Genomic DNA, 16,352 nt, shown 5'->3' with positions numbered 1-16,352 from the left:
AACTAAGCCTAGTCCTACTTTGCCAGTTAGCCACTCTAAGAATATTTCATCAACACTTGTACTTGAATTATGGTCACAAAGTGTTGCAGCATTTTACCCACTTATGGGCAGGGTAGAAGCTAACAAATCTGTATTTTAAGCATATCCTAAATCAATAAAAAGTGGCTGAAAAAGTACATTCACAAGTGAAAAACCAAACATAAGTGGGCTGACCTCAGGATATCATTATTTATTGAAACATTTTTCTTTTCTTATGGTTTTAGAAACAAATGGCAGGTGCAAACAAAGAATAAATTTAGTCATCATTAATTCTGCAGAGTATTTTTAATCATGCAGCTGAGATCTGGATAAATAATTCAGATTTTACTCTGTAAATATAAACCCAAAATCCATTTATAAACTGAGAATTCTTTTTACTCTCTTTCTCTCAGGTTAAAAGTTTCTGTCAATTACACAAGTAGTCTTGAATAGCTGGTAACCACAATTCATGTTTCAGTTCCTTGGTAAAACAGCAAAGGTAGAAACACACACTTTGTTTCATGCTAATCAACTTCTTTATTAGAATACTTGTGAAGATGACAAGCCAGGGGCTGAGTTGAGACAACTTTCCTTTTAAGATCAGCAGATTTTCAGAATTTGATATGTCTTTCCTGATACCTGGGCTGCTGTTTGAGGCTGACTAACACTGCCTCATAATTCAGAACCTAGTTTTTGACTTCTATTTTAATTTCTGGCAAGTTCTCAGATTTTAGATCCACATAACACTTGAAGGTGTGGGGATTTAAGTGTACTGTGCAGTCTCAGCTGAGTCAGCCTGGAAGTCCTTGGAGACCACTGTGAGTGTCTGATTCAGGTACTCTTGACTGGGGAGGCACACCTTAATAGTGGTATGACATATGGGGAGGGGGACATGCTGTGCTGAGTTCAGCAGCTCTTTCCTCCTCTTTGTGATATATTCCTCCTTCAGAGCTAATGAGGGGATGGCCTGGGGATATCCACAGGTCAGGCAGAATAGACAAAGGCAGTGGATACACAGCCACACCCAAAGCTACTCATGGTCCTCTCCACTTAGGGTTGGTGAGGACCACACCTTCAGAGCAGCATGCTTGGTTCCACTATCTCCTCTCAGCTCTTGAAAGCCTCTCCTCTTTCCAGCTCCATATCCAGGAGCTTCCTACAAGTCCTGATGCCTTGACATAAATCAAGTCAAGCTTCATAGATAAGCACCATTTGCTGATTTGCTGAGCTATTTAAAGGAACCAAAATGAGTTGCTGAGCTGTTAAGAAAAAGCAAGCCAGTGAGAATGTAGCTCACTGAGAGAACCAGTCAGCTGTGCTGTATTAGTTGGTAACTAAAGTATTAGTTAGTAACTGCTGTATTAGTAGTAACTAATAATATTTGTGATAAAAAAATAGATTTACATGCAAACAATTTTCCTTGGTAACTTCTACATAACCTTTAAATTCTTTCTCAACATATCTTTTACCAGGAAATTTGCTCTTGGCTTTAATACTTCAAGTGAGTGAAATGCCACCAATTGGCAAAGTATTTCACAGCCCAACAAGTCTTGTGGTTAAAAAAGCATGCACTAACCCTTCTTCATATCCCCCTTGCTGCCAGTCAGAATGAGCACCTTTGCATGACATTTTGTGCTCCTTTTCTAAAAATCAAAAATAACACTTCTCCTTTTACCTATTTGTTGAACACAGGTAAGTCACCCATTCATCTGAATACAGAAGATGGGCTAAGCTTCCTTAATTCCCTGCTAAGTATTTGGTATTTAAGCTCTTTGAGTGCTTTTTGTTTCAAACCTTAATGTATGAGTCTGTGTCTCAGCCTCTTTGTTCTCTCTGAAGTTTGGGCCCAGGTACCAAAGTACTCACAGTAACAAGAGTAAGGAATTATATATTCATTGTCAATAGCACTTCCTATCACAAGCTGCTTGTATTCTGCTTGTCTACCCAAAAGCCACATTCTTAGGTGCTTACAGCTTGCCTCATCAGTTTTAGTTTTACCATAAACCATTACTTGGAAATTCCAGCATTAAAGATACAGTTCTACCTGCAGGTACTGGATAAATACATGGAAGAACACCAGAATGAATATGGAAATGGTCTTTAAATTAGATATTCAAAGAGGTTTTGGGTGTTTTGAGGAATGATAGACCAGGAAACCTTATGGGTGAACACTATGAATTGGTTGAAATAATAATTTAAAACAAAGTAACAAAACACTTGGGGACCATGACCAAATAGGGGCCAATCAGCACAGTTCCTGCAGAGGGAAATATTGTTGTGCTAATCTCCTGGAACTCCTTGAATGTTAATAAAGAAGAGCAGCTAGCATAATTTATTCTAACCTCTCTGGGCCACTGACAAAATTCTTTGCAAGAAGCTATGAAGGAAGCTAAGTAGTGATGGATCAAGAAGTGGTGGAGGAAAAGGAGGTGAAGGGCAGGATTAAATGGTCAATTTCATCATGTCAAAGGATAACAGCAGTGGGCCCCAAGGTTCCTGCTCATCCACTTATTTATTAATCATCTAGGAAGTGGGAATTGCTGTGAGGCAGCAAAATTTGCAAGGGATAAAAAATAGTTCAGCGTAAGTTCAGAGATGTTTGTGTGCAAGTTCTGAAACAAACAGAACTGTGTGACCTACTCACTCTGACAAATGAATTATCAACAAAAGCAAAGTAAGGTATACCAGGTGGAAAAAATATGAATTACTCAACACCTCACAGAGCTCTAAATTAGCGTACCAACTTTAGAAAGGGACCTAGTTATCCTTGTAAATTACTTCAGTAAAGACTTCTGCTTAATGTGCAGCTGTACAAGATAAGCAAACATATTAAGATGCATAAAGAATGAGAACTAATAGAGAAAGGATTAAACTGCCAGTGCTATAGTCTGATCTGAAATACTCTGTGCAGTACCAGTGACTCCATCTTATAAACAATAATGCTGATTTAGAGAGGGTTCAGTGAAGGACAATGGGAATGATCAAGAGCATTAAAAAGTGCTCTTATGAAAAAGGATGGAAGTCACTGGGGCTGTTGACCATGAAAAAATGGATGTCAAATTTACAAACTGTAATGAAGGCTAAAGTGAATGTATGTCTTATAGAACACACACACAAAAGGAGAGGCAAAGCAACTAGGAAGAGACAAATGGAAAAAGGATACTCTGTTTCATATACTTTGCAGTAAGAATCTGAAAATGAGAAAATCTTTGGGGCCAAGAATTGAAGTGGATTCATAAAGAGAGTGCTAGACCAGCATAGAGGTACCCAGAATTTTCAGGGCTAACAACTGATAGAACCAGCCTTTATTTCAGCCAAACTCCATTAGGGAGGGCTAATGTGTCACAGATTTTCAGACATCCCTACCCTTAAGTTTCTCTGAGCACCTCCCTCATAATCATCCTAGAGTCCTGGAGAATACAAAGAATCACATAAGATTAATTCCAGATGATTTCTAAATTTCTATGCAATAGTTACAAATGCCTTCATTTTATATTGGATCCCACTTGTAATTCCTAACTGTGCTTTATGCATTAGGAGATTTTTAACCTATTTCATTAGTCTCTTACACTGATCTGTACTGAGTCTATACAGTGCTATTTTTAAAATTTGTAATATAACAAATGTGGTGAAATTAATCACAGAAATCTAAGTATATTATGTCAACAATTTATCACCCAGACTTAGCTGATCTTATGAAAAAATGTTAGCACATTTTCTTGAAAAAATATATTTTCCATAAAACCACAGTAACTGGCATTATTTATGGTAAAATTGGAACTTTTTTACTGATTGTGTCCCATACAAGACCTTCCATGGTTTTAAGAGAAGCTGATATTAGACTAAGTAGCCTTTAGCTCCTCATGTCATCTCATTTCTTTCTTTTAAAAACAGCAACACTCTTTACTAGTCCAGTGGAACATTTTCCTCAGAAATAAAGATTTATTCAAAATCAACATTAATATTCAGAGAGCTCCTAAACCAATTCTTTAATACTACTGGGTGCAAGTTATTGGGCACAGTAGATTCTAAAATGCTTAATGGTTTTTGTTTCACATCCTTCCCAGTTACTAATAGAATAGAAAGTACTTAATTAATCACTTTAAGAGATGAATACATCATGCTAATGATGAATACTTCTGTTTTTCCTGCATAGTGATTGACAATTTTGCAGCCCTGGTCAAGTTCTGGATCTGTGCCATTTGAAGGATTTCATTTGTTTCTGATTTAGTTAAAATATTCCTTCTCCATCCCATCAGTAATACATTCTTTTTATATGCCTTTTAACTTTGCTTGTTAATTGCCTGCTTTTTCTGGCTGCTAACTTGGGCCCTTGGGTGAAGTGCTTCCCTGTGTTCTCCAAATGCTGCATGTGCTACTGGTCTTATGGCAGCTGCTTTCACCTTCCACAAAGAGTTCTCTATTCTTCTGGCTACATCAAGGGAAATGAGGGATCCAGTTAGAGCAGGCCTGTGAGAAGCAGCAGCAGGCACTGAGTACCTGGCATTCACATTGCATTTCTCAGGTGTCCTTCCTTAGGACTAATTCCAGTCAGGACTCCTGACAGAAAAGGACCCAGGTAGGTTTGGTGAATGGAAATGATCAAAAGGTTAATTCCAGGAGCACATTACTGGCATGGGTTGATATACTAATGCAGAGAACCTCATGATAAATAAAATCCTTATTGATTTTTACAGGATCTGCCTGGTTGTCTGTACTGGGTCTGGCTGAGATGGAGCTTATTTTCCCATAGTAGCTTACTATTTCGTCTCAAGAAACATATTCGTTCTTGCAGAATGAACCAATGAACCAATTCTTTTTTCTTACTGAATCCAACAGAAATTAAAAGTATCTGCTGAAATAAAAGCACAAGAGTATGGCCAAAGGTAACCTGCAGGGAAAATATACTATACTCTCAAAATTTCAAATTTGGGGGGGGGGGGGGGTTATGTTTAATTAAGAAGCATGAGAGTTATCAAAAGAATCTAAGTGCAGGAAAAGTTTTAAGAGGCTATAATAAGCAGCCTTTGAGTTAGAGGTAGCAAAATATTAAATAAGTAAATTTTCAATCAGGGTAATTTTTAATTGACCTCTAAATTAAAAATAGTTTGATTATACAGTGTTTGAAGAAAATTAATTATCCTTCTTTTCCTTCAAAGTATGGAAATTTTAAGGCCAAACCAATTTCTAAGCCAAAGTTAAAGAAGGGCAAATATAGGACTTTAAAAGCTAGGTGCAACCTTAACAATTGGGAGAATAGTGCTGTTCCATAATGAAGAGAAGGTAGACGTGACAAAACTTCCTGAGACAGCTACAGATTTGATAATGAGAGGGGTAAAATAAAACAAAAAAAACAGCAGTTACAGGGTTTAGCTGAAACTCCCTTGATGTGTGGTATTGAGTAGTCTGAAAGGGGACTAGTACAGGGAGCTGCTCCTGGGATGTGCTGCATCTCCAGAGGAAACTGCAATGTGCTGCTGTTAGCTAGGAAAACATATCCTCCAAAATGGGGCACTGCATTTCCTTCTCTCTGAGACATTACTCTGTAAGTAGAACAGAAAACTGAATGTTTTCTGTTATTATAAATTCACCAATGCAAAGCTTGTTTCACACATGAAACCACTGCTTCTCAGTCCAGCATCTTAACTTTTTCTGTCAGTTGGTGGGACCCTGTTAGATAAAGATAAGATGATGAAGATTCAGTCAAGGTGAAATAGTATGTTACAGCTTAACTCAGACTTCCCTGATACCATCAGGGCTGAACTTAAATGTTGGTTGCACTTTACTTTCTGGATGTGGTGGTGAAATACAGTCACTGAATTACCTTGAGTCACCCAGTTGCTGGGCAGTTCAGGTTTCTATAAAACATGGTTATGCAGCTGAAATACTAGAGAAAGTCATATATCAGCAACAGAACTGGGTACATAATAATTCATTTGTGATGAGGGGCCTTTTGCTTCATTTTCTATTTGTAATTTTCACATGCAATTATCTGAATTTTTGTTAAATAATTTCTATAAATATTTTTCATATGCAGGTTATTGGATGGCAGTTTAATCAAAGTATCTGATATTAGAAATTCAGAAGGGACTTTTGCTATTGGATGTATCGGTCATGTGGTTTTTCCTAATTGGTTGAGGATATCTCTCAGAATCTGCCTGCTAGTAAAAATAATAATAATTACAAATGCAAAGTCATCAGTGCATTGATCATTCATGCCAATAAACCAATATGCTGGAATATTTGTGGAAAGCAAACACAAAAAGGATGTGAATAGTTAATTACAGCTCATTCATTTGAGTAAGTATTTGCAAAAATGCTTGGGAATGTTCCACAAACAGTAGCCACTGTTATCTTCTTCCCTCTCCTGTCTTTGAGCCTCTTTGTCTGTTGAAGGGCAGATGCTGGCATTTAGTTGTCTTTTCAGGACTCATCAAAAAGCCATATGCAATGTGAAAACTTAGGTAATAATACTTAAACAGAAATATAAAATAATTGAATAGAAATCCAGTATAGAGTACAGAATGATGGTTTGCACTGCCCAGTATATACTATCAGGTTGTAAAAAAAACCAAATTTAAATGAATATAATATATATATTGGCTAATTTTACAAGATAGAGGTATTCAACTCTGGATAGATTTTCCCCAAATCCCTGATGACTCCTTAAATGAATCACAAAAATGAAAGTGAAATTTATAGCAACTGTCTCATAGTTTGGAATTCCTAGTAGAAGACATATATCCCTTTATTTCAATGCATAGATACATGGCTTCTCTGATCCTTTTTACAGATGATTTCCAGTTAGCACACGGCCTAATTCAGAGTTATCCACTCTGCTTCAGTCATTAAAGTAGAATTGGAAGAAAAACTACTTGATCTCCATCCATACCCAAACGCTTCTGCCTCGCCAGCAAGAATTCACTGATTCCTCTGGATAACTATATTATAAACCTGACTACATTGGGCATCAAAAAAGCTGAAGATACAATCTGCATGACATTTACATACATTTGCATACATTTGCCTGGCCAGAATATTTAGCTATTCCTATTTTCACATTATAAGAGAGCTAATGGAAGTATTCTCTCTTCCTTTGGTGTGCCTTTAGCTTGCTTTTTTTTTTCTTTTTCAGGCAACACTTTTGTGCACAAACTTTCTAAGTTGGCCCTGTGTCCCAGCTCTGCTTTTACTGAACCATCTTCAGAGATTACATTTTTCCAAATTTTGTCCTTACCCTGACTTTACCCTCTCTACACAGCTTTTTCATCCCAGCAGGACTCTTTAAAAACATCCCACTTCACCATTATTAATCTATATGGAGCATTTGCACTGATAACTTGTGGTGGGCTCACTCAGCTTTGTCCTCCACAGTCCTAGATCTCCTCTCCAGTTCTTCCTCCACAGCTTCTTATGTGTTTTACCATCACTGTGAAGGCAGAACAGAACAGCAGAATAGAACAGGAGGGCAAGATTGGTGCTGCACTTCCTGGACTTTGGTTGCCTCCATTTTGATAATTTCAGTATCCTTTCCATTTTCTGTCAGGCCAACACAGCCATTACAAAAGGTGTGGTCAGTGACATTCAGCTACCATCCCAGGTTTTCTTGACTGAGCACAGAACCTACAGAACTTACCAGAGAGTTGCTGGAGAATGGAGATAGAGTTTCCAAGTCTATCTGTGTAGTCAAATTCATTCTGTGCAGTTTTCACCTCTTAAATTTCCTAGTTACAGTCTGGTCAGATTAAGAGGTCACTACAAGAGGACCGACCATGAAGATGAGCATATCAGAGGGGGAAAAACAGGGAAAGGTTTCTTCTTAAAAACTAGAAAAACCCCCCCCTCAGGATTTAGATATCCAAAGTCTATGCTAAAATAAGGAGAAAGTTGTTAATAAGTAACTGTGGTTATTGTAACCCTCATAGGATCAGAAAGGCAAAAATCAGCCTCTGAGCCCTTGTCCTTGGACTCAAAATCACACTGGATAAGATTCATAATTTCTGTAGGGACATCCATAGCACAGTTAGAGGTGTGCTCTGAGTTAGGCCAAGAGCAGCAATATTCTTTCAGGGAATCTGTTTTCCTAGTCAGGCCTTCAGCCGAGTCTAACTGCCAAAGCTAATCATGTTGCTTTTCCCCTAGAGCCCTGATTCAGTCAATTCAGGGGCAAAGATTTTGTATAGAATTTCTTCCCCAATTAGAGATTTCCAGAGACTGGTTTCAAGTGGCTAATGAGAATGTACAGGGATTATAAACACACTTTCTTCTGGTTATTTTGGGTATGATTAATCCTGTTTCCTGACTTCAGAGCACTAATATGTATATAATGAATTCTTTCTACTGTTGTCCTCATTTTCTTTAGATTTCAGGTATGAAAAAGGGGGTAAAAAATGAAGTTGATTAGAACTACATTTGGCATTAAACAATTGGGTTGGAGTCAGGAAAATGGCTTTGAAAGAATTTTTCTGTTCACAAACTACTTGAACTTACAAAATAGCCAATGAAGTCTTAAGAACCTTATGGCAAATTCTCTGCTGAAAGCAGGTTTATACATTCCATTTCTCATACTGTCACCAAAAGTGAATGTATGTATTCTTGCATTAACAGTTTAAAGGCAGACTGAAGCAGCTGCAGGAGAAGCAGTTATCAAAGTAGGGTTAAGTAGCTAGTTGCTGCTAGCTCCATACAAAGACTGTGCCTAGTGTTTGTTCTGTTTTCATTTTTAAATTATTCCTTAATGAATTTAGGTGAAATCTAACCACAGAATCCCATATAAAGAAGAAATCAAGAAATCAAACCCTGTAAACTTGTTATTATTGGTAGACTAGAACCTCTAAGGGGAAAAAATTATTGTGAAATAACTGAACAGTGTATAATGATGGGTTAGCCAGGTCAACAGACATATTGGAGGAGTGCCATAAATTCTGCTACTTGTGAATGTGTCACCTAAGCATCTATCTGTTTAGGAAAGAATTAAAAATAATATAAGTGCCTATATACAGCCACTTGCTCCTTTTGAATGATAGGCTTTCTTAAAGATAATTTAAGAAGTCTGTAGGATTTAAAAAAAATGTTTTCCTTTTAGGAAATGTCTTAGAATACTTCCTTGTATTATTTTTCCTTTGGGGAAAAAAACCTCAAAACCAATCAACCAACCAAAAAACCAAACAAAACAAAAAAAAAAATCAATATTTTGTTTGTATGGATATGCTCTGTACTGAGACAAAATCAGAGAAGGTTTTCTGCTATTTATTCTACCTGATCTTTTCTTCCACTGAGCTATAACATCAGCTGGTATCTTCTCCCAGTCTCTAGTCAGGACTAAGTGAAGGACAAAGAGGTTGTAAAATGCCTTGCTAGCTAGAGCTGTTAACTTTTGTTCAAGGTAACTGCTTTAGCAGATCTAAGATTCAAGAACAACTGTTCTGTTTGTGTGCACATATGCTTCTATTTTTCTCTGTATACTCAATACTACAATTACGAGCCTCAATTACTGTTACTTTAAAAACTTAAACTGAATTCATGGATCTACTGCAATTTTTCTAAGTCTAAAACTGTCAGCCAGTGCTTAAATTGCAAAGTCTTTCTGACAAATGCCCATTTATGAGATACATTACAGCATGGTTCATATCCACTTTCACAGAAACAGAGTGAAGGAATCAAACTGATTGCAGAGGTTAATTTGGTCCATATACTTTGTCAATAGCAGGTCTGAGGAAAATTAGCACCAATAATTACAATGCTGCTGTAAGTCATGAATCTTATTAGAGTGATTTTTAGCAATTTAAGGACTGAAGGATCATGTATGTCAGGACTTCAGTAATATCCTTGGCTTTTAATAAATGTCAAAAATAGAATTTAGAATGTTTTTGCTTGCAAGCTTAATCACTATCCAAGAACATAGAATACGCACTGATCAATTTCAAGACCTGTTACAAAATTCAGATTCAAGCCAAATTGGATGTGGATACTATTAGACTGAAGATTTTATAAAAGGCAAATATGGTCTGATTTTCTCTATGACATCAATCAGAAATAATTTTCCTTTCTTTTCCATGTGAATGTCTGTATATGTGTACTAGTTCTGTCTGAGATGGAGTTAATTTTCTCCACAGCAGCCCTCATGTCTCTGTTCCATGCATTGGTACCTAGAAAGGTGTTGGTAACACAGCAATGTTTTGGATGCTCCCACAGCATCAGTGCTGTCTCTCCAACATTCCCTCCTCACCAGAAGGCTGAGGAGGGGCAAGATCTTGGGAGGGGGCATAGCCAGGACAGCTGACCCACAGGGACCAAAGGGATATTCCCTGACATATGGTGTCTGCTCAGACAGAAAATCTAAGAGAAGGGAGGAGGAAGGAGGGGCTTTGGTATTATGACATTTGTCTTCCAGAACCACCATTAAATGTACTGAATACCCAGGAAATATTCAGACAAGACTTGGTGATGAGAAGCAGAGAATAAATCCTTTGCTTTCTTTTGCTTCTGCACACAGACTTAGCTTATGTTGTATTAAACTGCCTTTATCTCCACCCATGAGGTGGAGCTCCTGCCCCACCCTGCTGAGGAGGGGAGTGATGGAATGGCTTAGCAGGCACCCAGTGTCCAGCCAAGATCAATCCACCACAATGTGCTACCAAGGCACTGGGATTGCTGTTTCTCATACAGGCCCCCAAAAAAGGGGGCTCATTTTTATTATGCTATAACATGCAAGTAAAAGATCATTCAACTACCAAAGAACTTGTTGCAAAACTGGTATGTCAGAACACAAGCTGTCTAGCAAGTCCATGAGGGCTTTTGTGAGACAATTTTCTACATGGTAAAATATAAAAATAATGGGAGGGATGGACTTCCTGAAAATGCTTCAATCAACAGAGAACTGAGGTAAGCATTAGCATGGAATGGTTTTGAAACCAGAGTTTGAAATGCTTGGGATGGGATAGCACAAGTAAAACTAATAGGTTTCAAAAAAGACTCTAGTGTGGTACTAGTGATGCAGAGAATGAAGCTCAAGGAGAACCAGCAGATGCTTCAGACCTAATATTACAACACAAGCACAGAGGGAAGCTAGCAAGGGCACTGGAATGTAAATTTGACAGGAATATAAATTTGAACGTGAGCTTTCAAATCAAATATACAGAAGGAGAATTTACTTAGAAAGTAAGTGTAACTATAGAAGTGCAGCAGAAATTTTGGGCCAAAAATGAGAAAAGCATGGAAACAAACTGAAATACACATTATAAGGAGCACTCGCAAGCAGTGGGACAAGAGGAAATAGCCTCAAATTGCACTATGGGAAGTTTAGATTGAATATTAGGAAAAGCTTCTTCACCAAAGGGGCTCTCAAGCCCTGGAGCAGGCTGCACAGGGAAGTGGTTAGAGTGACTATCCCTAGAGGTATTTAAAAGAAGTGTAGGTGTAGCACTTAGGGACATGATGTGGCAGTGGACTGGGCAGTGCTGGGTTAATGGTTTGATCAGATGATCTTAGAGGTCTTTTCCAGCCTAGACAATTCTATGATTCTACAGTGTAAGGGAATAGAATTCATTAAAGATGTGAGTACTCAAAGGCAAACCATGTAAAATAAGTAGTGTCCTATTGAGTGTAATAGAAAAGCTTCTTATTGGACGTACCAAGAGGACTTACCACAGTTTTTCATCTTAGGTGGTCCTTCCTACTTATTTCCAGGGATAAGGGTATTCACAGGATCTAGATAAGATGGATATTTTTGAGGAAATATCAATTCCTTATTGCCATATCAGTGTTACACTTCCTATAGGATTTGTTGTCAGTCCAACACCACTCAGCATTTCTATTACTAGTGTCTAGAAGCATAGAAAAAATTATTCTATTGGTATGGTTCCAAGTGGGGAAGGACTTCCAGAGTACTGATGTCTTGTTTAGAATCCAAGATCAATTAGACCTGAGTTAAATAGTATTGAAATTTTCTAAAATAAATCATTTTAATAAATGAAATGTTCTAGGTAAATGTGAAACATTTTATGAACCCAGGTTTCATAAAGATAGTGTGTTGCAGCTGCCAGCACTCTAAGTTGTCATGAACAGATTAAACAAAACAACAAAACAACAGACAGGTACCACTGATTCTCCCATCCAGTTGCAAAAACAGCTCCTAAATTCTTTTCTGGGTATGTAATTTGTCTCAACAGTGGATTTATGAAGACATGAATGGAATAAAGATGCTGAGATCCTCTGCTTGCTGTCAGCAGAATCCCTACAGGCTTTATAGAGTTCTGCTTAATATAATAAACAGCTTCAACTTTTCCAAAATCAGTCCTCCAGGCACAAATGGTTCATTAGTATACTAACATTTACCTTCATCAGATATCTATGGAGCCTGCCTCATGCTCACAGCAGGACCCTTGCCTTTCTTCTACCCTTCCAGGATTTCTATCTATTAGAGGATAAGAAAACTGATCTATTTTTATTCTGACTTTCAGGCTTCTTACTGGCTTCTCTAGTTTACTGTTCCAATTTATAGATGAATTTGCTGCTTCTAAACACACAAACACTATTGTAGACATATAGGACTAAAATTTACATGTATACCTGTGATGGTATGTGTGATGTCTAGCATTGTCTTTGATTTGTCCACAAAAGATAGATTTCCTAGCTTCATTTTCACATAAAAGATTCACAATAGTATTTGCCCTACTCATAACTTTTATATTCCTACAATTGTAAGTTTGATTTAGTGTTACACTTGAATTTCTTCTTGTTTTTGTTTTTTAAATATATCAGCTCTTTGAATAAACACTGAAGTCAAATCATACCAAATAATGTTGTCTCACATGTGGTTATGACATATGATACTTTTCTGGTATACAAACCCTAAATTTTGGCTCTTGACTTTGAATCTTTTGCATTCTCTTAGTCTTACAGGATTTGGGCTTATCCAATATACACCTGCCCTTCAAGGATTTGTATTTCTTTTATTTCCTGATACAGATATGATGTTATCTCTAATTTGATCTTGGACTGATGTCAGATCTTTTCCCAACAGCTGTAGAGTATATCTGCAGTTGCTTCAGTTCAGAGCTATCTCTTATAGATAAGACATTGAATTCTTTTGCTCTGTGATCTAACTGGACTCAGAAGTGTTTCAGTAACTACTAATATTAAGCTTTAGTGTGATTTCTTGAAACAAAAAGGATTCCTTAGAGAGACAATCCCTTTTATGTGTATAAAACCAGAATGAAGTGGTTTTCAGATATTTGGTGCAGTTGTGGGAATTACAGAAGAAAAATGGAGACAATGAATCATCTGGCTGGAATCCACAATGTAACCAGTGTCTGACAAACATATTTTAAAACCTGCTCTTTTTCTATTTATTTCTATTTTTCTTCCAAATAATACAGTTTGTCTCAGACTTATGGATCTTCATTGAAAGGGTTCCCTATCAGAGAGCTGCACCTGTACTGGGAAGTCACTGCACTAAAATTCTGTGTGAGTATTAATGCTCTGGGTTGGAAGGTGCTACTGCCAGAACAAAAGTTATATGGAAGTACCTGTAGTAAGAAGAAATGAGATAAAAGGTGGGAGGGAGGGAGGGAGGGAGGGAGGGAGGGAGGGAGGAAGGAAGGAAGGAAGGAAGGAAGGAAGGAAGGAAGGAAGGAAGGAAGGAAGGAAGGAAGGAAGGAAGGAAGGAAGGAAGGAAGGAAGGAAGGAAGGAAGGAAGGAAGGAAGGAAGGAAGGAAGGAAGGAAGGAAGGAAGGAAGGAAGGATCCTCTGACAGTACAGGGTTGCTGTTATGAAGTGTCCTGCCAATGACACTGCCATTTAGATTTGCCAAGATACTTGTTAACATGTCATACCATGACATCTTAAAAAGCATCATTACAGTTTATCATGATGAGATTTGTAGAAAAATAGTATGTGACAGTCATTTCAGTGGAGACCATCATGACCTTGGTGTCAATGGGAAAATCACAGACCATTCATGTGTAAATTCTCTGGCATAAACAAAACTTAAGGACAAAATCAAATTGGGAAATATAAATGGTTAAGTGGACTAATACATAAACCTACATTCAGATTTTAAATTTTTTGTAACACCCCTCTTCTTAGAAGACACTTTCACGTGTGTGTGTGTGTGTGTGTGTGTGTGTGTGTGCTCTCTCAAACATTTGGGATAGACACAGCAAAATGGATCACTGAAGTCTGGGTTGAACCAGACCTTTTAGATCACTAAATTTATGCCATTCCCCTGTTAAGATGGCATAAATTCATACAACTCATCTGTTTGTCAAACCATATCCCTTTCTATACTCATGTCTTCCCTATACTTGGGAATTATCATTATTTTTACTTCACATTCATTGTCTTGCAACCCCAAAGTTTTCTATGGCTAATTTGACAAAAAGCTGGCATTAGTATTGCATGCTTCCAGATTTTCCTCCTTCAGAAGGCTCCTGTGTATAGAATGAGCTATGACACGCTCCTGAAGAGGTGCTCCAGAAACATGCATCTACTAGATGCATTTGGGAGTAAATGCATTATTAACAAATCATTTTGAGTATACAACAGTCTATAAAAATTAGGCATTCTACAGGCTTCAGATGCCTCCAGTTTCTCTGTGTCCTTCTCTGAGTTCAGTGGAGAGGAAATAAAATTTTGTTCACAAACTGCATGTTATAAGGCTGAAGCAGACACTTTAATGAGCATTGAATGCCTTTATTTTGTGTTTTCTGGAACACTAAGCTGGCTTTAGTACCAGCTCTTAGGGGATAATTTTTACACATAAGTTTTGTCATAAGAGTAGATTCACTGCCTTTTTTCATCATGTCTCATAATCTTTGAAAAATATTAATCTTAAGGAGCCACAATAGGACCAAAAACCCATAAGTGTCTGATCAAGATATGCTCTTGAACCAGCCAACAAAACTGACATGAAAAGCTAGGGGCTATTTTACTGGTCAGCTAAAACAGGCTTTTTATTTTGGAGAAGCATCTGTGTACAACCTGTTTTAAAGCAAGTTTCTCTGTTGTGAGCAAAGTTATCTCCTATTTTTTAGCTTTTAGCTAGTGATGTTGCTCTCTCTAGCTTTACCTAATGCCAAGGAAAATGTTGCAAGAACACAGAATGAAGAGCATGTGTTCATATACTGAAGGATGTGGGCAAAGCCTGTGGTGACAAATAAAAAGAGGAGGAGTTCCAGGAAGGAACAGAATGAAAGAGCTTTTAGAAAAAAAGGCAAGGGGTGTATTCATTCTGTGCATGATTTTCTCTTCCTTACTTTATTCTATTAATTTCTGTATTTCCCATTTCTTCTATGGAAAAGTACCCTGAACCCATTTCCTCAGACAATAACCTTTATAAAAACTTTCATGCAAAATTATCCTTTATTGTTGCTGAATTCCATTAAATACTTTTCAATTATTTCCCAGCCATTAACTGTCTGAATCCAAACAATCTATGTGGTAAAATGTAAATAGGGATTTTCAGCCCATAGGCTCCTTCTAAGGGGCCCAGAAAACTGAGAGCAGACACGCTTGGTGCCGAAAGTTTCGAATTTGTCATCCAGAATCCTCCACTTGAAAATATGCAGAATAACATAAAAAGATGTGGTTTTATATATATATTTATTATATATATTATTTATTCTCTATAAATAATATATTATTTATATATTATATACACATATTAAATAATTTGTGTATATAATATATAATATTTGAAATAATATCTAAATAATATATAGTTTATATAGTATAGATAAAATATATATTATATTTTATATTTTATATATTTAAAAATATTATATATTTTTATATATGTATATTAAAAAGAAAATAAAAGAAAGAAAAAAAAAAGAGAGAGAGATTAAAATCATTGATGTAAATTAAATTGTACCAGAAGCAGCAATTGTCTTTTTTCATGGCTAGGGGCATATTCTTTTTACTTATTATTCCAGGTTCTTTGTGAAATACCAATAGCTGTACTTGGCATTGTACAATACTCATAGAGCCTCTAGAGAAAAGAGCAGGCATTGACAAGGAGGCAGGGGCAAAATAGACACTGTGCTTTGAGAAGCACAAAGGGAGTGAAAAGTAGGAGTGTTGACGTTTTTTTCTCGTATCTTTTGTGGCCATCATCAGAACGAAGGCTCTCCCTTGGAGCGCTCACTCTCACTGGGGCGTTGGGAGCGCTCTCTGCCCCGCGGCCGCGCTGCCCGGGCCGGGCTGCAGTGCGCGCCCGCCGCCGCGAGAGGGCCCCGTTGTTCGTGCCGGCAGCGCACGGCCCCGCGCCGCGGATGGCCGCGGGCAGCGAGCGAGCAACGCGCGCACACAAATTATCTGCCTCTGCACCCCGT

Source organism: Agelaius tricolor, unplaced genomic scaffold, assembly GCF_023055355.1.
Source record: "Agelaius tricolor isolate 1412-34295 unplaced genomic scaffold, bAgeTri1.0.p SCAF_8, whole genome shotgun sequence".
NCBI lineage: Eukaryota > Metazoa > Chordata > Aves > Passeriformes > Icteridae > Agelaius > Agelaius tricolor.
Note: the sequence above shows the minus strand (reverse complement) of the source record.